This window comes from Solea senegalensis, linkage group LG8 (assembly GCF_019176455.1).
Source record: "Solea senegalensis isolate Sse05_10M linkage group LG8, IFAPA_SoseM_1, whole genome shotgun sequence".
In the NCBI taxonomy this organism is placed as follows: domain Eukaryota; kingdom Metazoa; phylum Chordata; class Actinopteri; order Pleuronectiformes; family Soleidae; genus Solea; species Solea senegalensis.
The window spans coordinates 21,033,809-21,042,389 of record NC_058028.1 but is presented as its reverse complement, the minus strand read 5'-3'; positions in this window follow the sequence as shown (position 1 = coordinate 21,042,389).

Below are 8,581 nucleotides of genomic sequence, written 5' to 3'. Positions count from 1 at the left end.
TTCCATAAGAAAATAATTTTCCTAATCACTCGCATTTTTTAAGCCAAGCTGGGAATTACAAAACATTGTGCTTCCTTTACATTTGACCTTCTTTGGATAGACCTGCAACTGCGAGAGAGTATCTTGCACAATTGATGAGTCCTTGACAATGGCTCCGGCAGTGTGGATGTTGATGATGTGTGACAGGAGCTTTGCTGTGCCACTTAAGAATGGATAGACGACTTTAATGACTTAACCAAGCAAAGCTAATGGGACTGCCCCGAAACACTGCTCCTGCCAAAAATAAACAAGTGCAGTCTGTCTGTGTGTGGAAAAACATAAACCATGTGTCCTGCACCAGTGAGCACACAAGTGCCACCCTGAGCTCCCTTTTCCTGAAAGCAGACACGAAGATGAGTCCAACTGAAGCCCAACAAGGTCGACTTCCTGTTACAGACAGGAAGGGGAAGTGGGGGAAAGCCAAGAGGGGGCTCCTGAGAGAGCACATAACGTCTGACATAGTGTTGCTCGCAGACGATTTGTTCGAACACTGACGCACACAGTCAAGTTCTCCGCTGTTTTAGACTCATTAATGCTGCAGCTCAGCTGCCCAGTGATGAGGAGGTGGAGAACGGGTACTTTTAAACTACACTCTGGCCATATGGAAACGAATGGCCAGAGTGCTGCACTCTAATCTCGCCACCTTTCATAGTTTCGGCTGCATTGAGAAACCTGCAATGAAAAAAACAGCAGGCTGAGACCTCTCAGGTCCTCTCACTGTGAGGGAACGGTATGTGTACTGGTACATTAAGTGATTCGTTCACTGAAAGTACTGTGAATGAATCAGCGAACTTGGCTACTCGTACACTGAACGTGTAGTGATATTCAGCAGCTTAAACTCTCAGAAACAGCCTCAGCAAATCCAAGAACAATGCCAAACTGTAGATCAGTTTTAAATATTTAAAAACACTGAAAACATGCATTAATCTCCATATTTAACAGTCTGGTGTATTTAGAGGCAGCACTGCCAAAAGCTGGCAAGTGAGCCGAATCACAACCCGTTCAGCTGTATTCCAGTTCAGTGACTGTCCGACGAAATGATTCAGTGAGCAAATCTTTTTAATTAACAGATTCTAATGATTCAGTACATTGAAAAGTACTTCTTATTCCATCACTAGTCTGACAGTGGCCTTCATCCAAATCGTTGTGTTTCTCTGAGTTAACTTTATCATCATTTTAAGATGTGTCCAAAAATGCATTTTGCGAGTTCACAGTGACCGTTGAACGTGATATAAATATATGTTGTCCATGAGGCGAATTAGGTGAGTCGGTGTGCTCTAGTCATTGTAAGTATATGTAACACTGTTATTGTTTTGGTGTTCTGTGGCCTCTAAAAAGGTAAATCAGAGGAACTGATCCAACTAGGCAATATTTGCATATGCAGCTTCTGCCGACATGATCAAGCAAATTAGAGAACAAATGACGTACATGCAAAATGTAATTTCTCATATTTGTTCTATTCTGAAATTAAGCAAACATAGTTTGAAAATGTGTCATCTGGATCAGTAAAGCATTTGTATTTCTGATTTCTGAAAATATTCTTCAAACTAAAATAAGTTCCTGGTGTTGCTGAATATAAAACCTTGACCAAAGTATTTGATTACGGACTAAATAACAAAATTAATTGGAGCAGCAAATACATGTCACACACCGTTTTGACAAATCGACTGCTCCTAATCTTACCATAGAAACATCAGTGGCAATGGCAGCTGGGTGGTTGTACTGCACAAACAAACATGTGACCATGTTGGGCATCCAGGTTTAGCACCAGTCAAAGTACAATGTGTTGAGACTTTAAGTGTGTACCTCGGCAGCCATCTCCTTTGCACTTGCTTCCATGACTGTCAAAAGATTTTGCTTCACCCACACACACAAACACATGCACAAACACATGCACAAACACACTCCGTGGAGGCTGGCTGTAATGAGATAAAGTGTCACATAGCCCCTCTGATCACAAGACTGTGACATCAACATAGCTCCATAACAGAGCAGCTGGTGCCCAGCAGCAGAGTCTATTTACTGTACATTTAACCACGCACATCCATACACAAGCTTCACAGTACACATCATAAGATTTTATGTGACTTGGATGCACATGGCAGCGATTCAACTAATGTAAACTGTAGAGGTTTAAAAGACTGATCACTGGGAGCTTGTTAGAGACTTATTCACACGGCAACACACGGAGAGGACGAAGATGACCTCTGTATAAACATTTGCAGTGTATTCAGTGAGAAAACAAGTCTCTCTGGTCTGATAACATTTTGATTGAACAGTCAGGTTGCATTAATGTGCATCATGTCTTGACAAACCCCTGTACCACTCATCATTTATTAACTACCACCTCAATGGTATAGAATGCTGATGACAGCACAGGGACTGGAACACAGGTCAGAGTTGTGGAAAGAATGAGTGTAGAATGTGAAGAGATTTCCTCATCGAAAACCAGATGAAGAGTTCTCAGAACGGATGTTTGTCAATAATTATCTAGACTAGGGAGGTCCACTATATTCTAAATTGTTCCACCACTGCTTCTCATTAAAGTATAAATTTTCCTTTAGTTAGTGTTTTGTTGTTTGTTGTCCCATGCTCACTCACAACATTGCACTTTCACACAGTCGTCCATGATGTTTTTAGCCATCCTTGTAAGACACAATACTTTCACTTGTGAATACTTGAGTGTCATGATATGCTCACATGAGTTTATCTTTCAATCCTGTAGTCTGACGTCCACAAACTGAAATAAATCAGTGGGTAACAGTGGGTGAAGGTACACTTTCAAGACTGAAATTATCATTAGCACACAGGCAAGATAAACAGCATAAAATATGAGCAATAGACACAAACTTATTTACACCTTGAAGAGGTGAGAGACTGTATGAGACAAAACTAACACAGGGCCAAAGTTAAACATAAAAAAAAACTTTGCCCTGAATGTATATATTCTAGCACTATCAATGTTCAGTTTCCAATCATGTCGATTAGGGCTTATAATATTCAAGGTTTTCAAGAGGCTTAGCAATAATTCTGACTTCCTTTGATGGCCTAGCCAGAGCTATGACCTGAACCAATTTTAAAACATCTTAAGAGACTTGTCCAGTGACAGTCTACATCCCACCTTACAGAGGTAGAGGGAACTTGCAGTAAAAAAAAAACCTTGCAAAAAAATAATCCCCAAACTCAGGTGTGCAAAGCTTGATGGGGCATCATGCCCAGGAACACTGAAGAAGCAGTGCTGCAACTGCTGCAAGTCAATGCCTTGCAATACGAGTGAGGATATTTCATTTCTAACTTTCTATTTCTCTACATTAACTTTGTTATGTGGGGTGTTAATTGAAGAGAAAAATAAATATTCTCGAGGTTACTAATAAAAATTATTATTTTATTACTCTATTAATAAATATAACAATGGATTAACCCAACACAAATATCAAAAACTTGTCTCATTAATATTTCAATATTTTGTTCAATCATGTTCTCTTACAAATAACAATGTAACAAGATGAAACAAACAAAAAGCATAGCCCAGTGTTAACTCTGGAAATCTTTGTTTTACAGTCCAACATAATACTCTCCAAAATAAAGCAAAGCAAGAGCATGTTTAATTCAAGTATATGTATCAAGATCTGACATATTTAGTTCAACAGTGAATGTTGTCGTAGATGAAGATCTCCGTTTAGGCGAGCACTCGGTGCTCACAGTGTTCAGCACAGAGCAGCGTTACCTCAGCCTGTGATATTGAAATTAGATTTTTATTTCAGAACTTGAAATAAAACTCTTTCTGTGTTGCAGAACATAGTTTTAAGATCATTTGAGGCAAGACATTTAAAAATGTGGTATATGTATATCAAGATATGACAAATTAATAAAACATCTCTGCTTAAGCGGTTAAGTGGTGCTCTTTTACCACCGCCTTGACTAACTGCTCCGGGATGAGTTCGCTTCAGGTGTTCCTGCATAGCAGTTGTACTGCTGTGATACGCCATTCCCAACTTGCAGAGCTTACAAATCACCACATTGTCTAAAATACTCCCACAGTTTAGATGATCGCGAGGGAGTTTTGAGCTTGTTCTCCATCCTTTGACCAGGAGTCAGCATCTAACTTCTAAGGAAGTTATGCAAGTTGACAAATCGCTCCAGCACTAATATATACTGTATATATACACAACCAATCATATCAAATCTAACAATTAATAAAGTAATCAACAACCTCTGAAAAGGCTTGTAGCTGGCGAAAAAGACCAGAGGTATTTGTGAAGTGATGAAGTTGCTACAGTGCTACATTCAAATGACATAAAACATCTAGAATAGGCAGAATACAACAAACAGTTTCACATTTCACACACAAGGTTAATGATTCATAATGATGACATTTTATGACCCAAAGTTTGTTTGTTCAATTCATAACCTTTCTGTCGGTACAAACTGAACCTTTTTTATATAGCCATTAAAACTATAAAATGATATCGCACTAGAGAGCATATTGTTATATTAAATTATTGAAAAGCCACAGTGTTCCGCCTTCAAGGATTCTTGAGCTCTAATACTGGACAAAATCCATGCATTACTCAACTATAAAAGGGATCTTTAACAGATGTATATATGTATATATAGGGTGCAATGTCTACAGTGTCTCACACAAACTCACACACACACACACACACACACAGAGCGGTGCAGTGATATAATGTATGAGGTTAACCTTCATCAAGAGGTGACACAGATAACACTCACAGGAACATAATGCTCCGGCTTAACTCACATGAGCACATGAGACTCTTAAACTCGCACATATGTGCACATGGGTGTTTAAGAAAAAGTCAAAGAAACACCATTGCAAGTCACCACTAGCTGGACCACTTTCTGGGAATAATATGCATGTGTACGTACACTGTGAGTCAGCACATTGCGTCTCAGAGATGTTCTACTGGTGTGTTGTGAACTGTGTTGTGAGATTGTGTGGTAATGACTCAGTTGAATGTGTCGGGCTGAGAGTATAAGACGGGGGACACATACTACAGTGTGGAAAAACTGGACACCACACATTCGTCTGCCATGCTGTTTTCTCCTCATGCACAGAAGACGACTAAGTTTCAAGTTTGTGTTATCTAGTATTCGGAAGACTTCAGAGGACACGTGGACATGAAAGAGTATGACCGACCCTAAGTAACTATTGGTACCCAGTAGAGCTAAACAATTCATCAAAATTTTATCAACATGATCTTCATACAGCAATTAATTAAGTCACAGACTGAAGCAAGTCTTGTTGTCTTCAGGTGTCCTCCATCATCACTGACTGACTTCATGCTACAGCTACAATGCATAGAGGATCATTTCAAATGAATAACTGAGAACTTAACTACTAAGCATATTATCCAGCTGATCAGTACAATAGTGATTAAACTTAACGTTGTTGAATTAGCTGAAACCAAACCTGAATAAAAATGTTCTACTGTTAAAGATAGAGTTGTACTGTGATTGAGGTTTCCGTATTCTGCGAGTGAATGTATCCATATGGCCCACACATGCACAGGCCATGTTTTTAATCCTAGTAAGGATTTTCAAAGCAGCAGAATCAAACAAATACCTCAGATCTTGTCTATCACAGCGCAACGGTTCTTCTAGATGAAAGAATTACATCAGCATTGCAAACCACCATCTTCACTCAGTAATCAATTCATTAGGAAAAAAATGTCAAGGACCAAGCCTGTCCATAACACTAAAGGTGGGAAATTCAAGCTCAGAATATGAAATGTGTTGCATCTGCAACCTGTCAATAAGACATTTTCATGACAGAAAAAAGCTCAGTCAAGTCACCTCCATTCAGAATTGGTAGGACTGGAGCTATCCCCATTACTATGGAAACCAGCGTCACTTTGTTCAAGCGACCTTTCCCAACCAGGAGCCTTGGAAACACACAATCGCCTCGGACAAAAAGCGGTGCTAAAGATGCTGGTAGTTGGTAGAGTTGTGATTTTCTAACTGACAGTGTTTGCTGGCATGTAATGTTTCTATTATGTTGCAATGGAGCTACATGGACAAAAACGGCTGCCTTTAGTGACGCACACAGACATACGTGCACTACAGAATAATAGTGATGAAGCCTTCAGTTTTCTCCATCATACCACCATGACTATGTCTGGGCTGTGTCTCTGGAACTGTCTCCCCTTGTGAATGCAGCAATGTGGGGCAAGAAGTGAGGGAGAAACACATATAGAGCTGAAACAATTCATCGACAACTATTTTGATAATCGATAATAGGTTTGAAGTCTTTTTTCATGATTAAAACAAGATTTCTGATTGTTTAAGCTTCTTAAATGTGAATATTTTCTTCATTTCTTTGCTCTGGATAACAAAGAAATCATTAAAAGTTAACCATTTGATCTGAGAACATCATCATTTCCAGGTTTGACAAACAAACACCGATCAACATTTTTTAAGGTTTTCTGATATTTTATGGACCAAACGATTCATCGATTAATCGAGAAAATAAACGATAGATTAATCAATTATGAAAATAAACGATAGATTAATCAATTATGAAAATAATCGTTAGTTGCAGCTGTAAACACATATATTCACCTAAAAGAAATCACACACAAGTATGCCTTTGTGTGGTTCTGTGAAACAGAGAAAGCAAGATGGTGTGTCAGAACTGTGCACAAGGGGGTGAGAATGTGACAGAGAGTGAGTGAAATTGTTACACAGTACATTTGGCCTGTCCTCTAATGCCTGCCATCCTGCCTGCCTAGCCCTCTTCCTCCAGCTCATCCTTTCCTTGCCTAAAAACACTCGAGAGGAAAGGGGAAACGACAGGAAAAACAACGGGGGGAAAACAGTTTTACCAGAGAGGCAGGTCAGGACACGCAGCGCAGTGTCATCATTGCCAATCACGCTAACCTTGATGTGGGCTCAGAAAGACAGAGAACACTTTAAAAAGTGTGCCTTTACTTAATCATTAGCATATCTATGAGGTGTCACGACTCTCCGAATCCTCTATTCGATTTTAAGGTCATGATACAACAATATGTATGTAACAAAAACCAGTAACTTGGAAACTAACTGTAAAAAGAAGAGAAGAGAGGTCATAGAGTCATGTAGCTCTGCGACCTGCTTGGCATTTCAAAGCGTGGTTCCTGTACATTAATTAAATGTTTAAATCCAGCTGAATAATATCTCATGTCAGATGCTACAAACATGTCTATAGCGCTAGTCAGGAAGCTCCAAATGAAAACAAAAGAGTTGTTTTTGTAGTTATGTCTATGTCCTTATGATGCATGCAGAAAGAGATGTCCTGTTCTTTACTACATGGTCACAACAGAGCTTACACACCCTTGTTCAACGTTGTCGACAAAACTCACAGGGAACGCAAAATATTTCCACACTAGGGATTTCAGAGAAGCGGGAGGAGTTTCAGGTTTGTGGATGTGTCACCCAAATGAGCAGTTGCCCTGGTTAGTGGGAGGAACTAACTGTATAGCCGTGCTACAATGACTACGACCACAACGGTGTTTTTTTTCTCCTCTTGTACGCCTGCAGGACGTAAATCGTCAATTGTGAAGTTGTTTTGATCAATATTTGATTTACAATCAAGATTGTGACGACTTCCGGGGCATTGAGCTGTTGCTCCAAAACTCAGTAGCCAATCAACAGACAGCTTCCTAAGGCCCGCCCGCAAACAAAAATCCACGGCGCAAAGAACACTTCAGGGAGCGCAAACATCAAGTCAGGGAGGGTAAACATCTAGTCAGGGAGCGCAAACAACAAGTTAGGGATCGCAAAGAACAAGTTAGGGAGCACAAAAAACAAATGTATTTTCAAACAATAAAATAGTATATTTTTGAATGATTAAATACATTTTTTTTTTGTTTATGAAAAAGTGTGAAAAGTGTTATTTGAAAATATTGACACAAATCTAATTCCATAACAAAGCAACTTCTTCAATCAGTCAAATGGTTTCAGTAACCCCATGTCTGCATTCTGATCAAAAGAAACACAAATGTGGTAAATTGAAACATGTTCTTCTGGCTTCCATGCCCACCTCATGTGAGCTCATGGACAAAGGGTGGCCTATATTGTCACATGTACCAAGCTCACTGACTGTGATTCTGCTGAGAAGACAGAACTAAGTTTCTGTTAAAGGTTAATGTGACAAGTGCTGGTGTTGTAATTAAAAATAGTCACAAATACTAAAAGCAGAAGTATTTTATGGTGTCACCGGAAGCCTACAAAAACAAATATTTTTAAAAAGGAGTCTGATTAGATGTAATGTTTATAGAACACTGAAATCAACATTTGTGAAGACCATAGCAAACCATGGCCTGACTTTTTCTAGCAATGCAACTGTATGAGAGAATGAAACTCTTGTTTTGACTTCCACTTGGCTCACTGACCTTTGTTTGCGGCAGATGAACTTTCACTTGTACATGTGCAGCACACTATCTATCTGCAACTGAAGGGTTGCATTTGGTGACTGGCTGCCTCCAAGGTTCATGATTAGTAGCTTAACAAATGGTTGAATGTGTGTGTGTGTATTTAA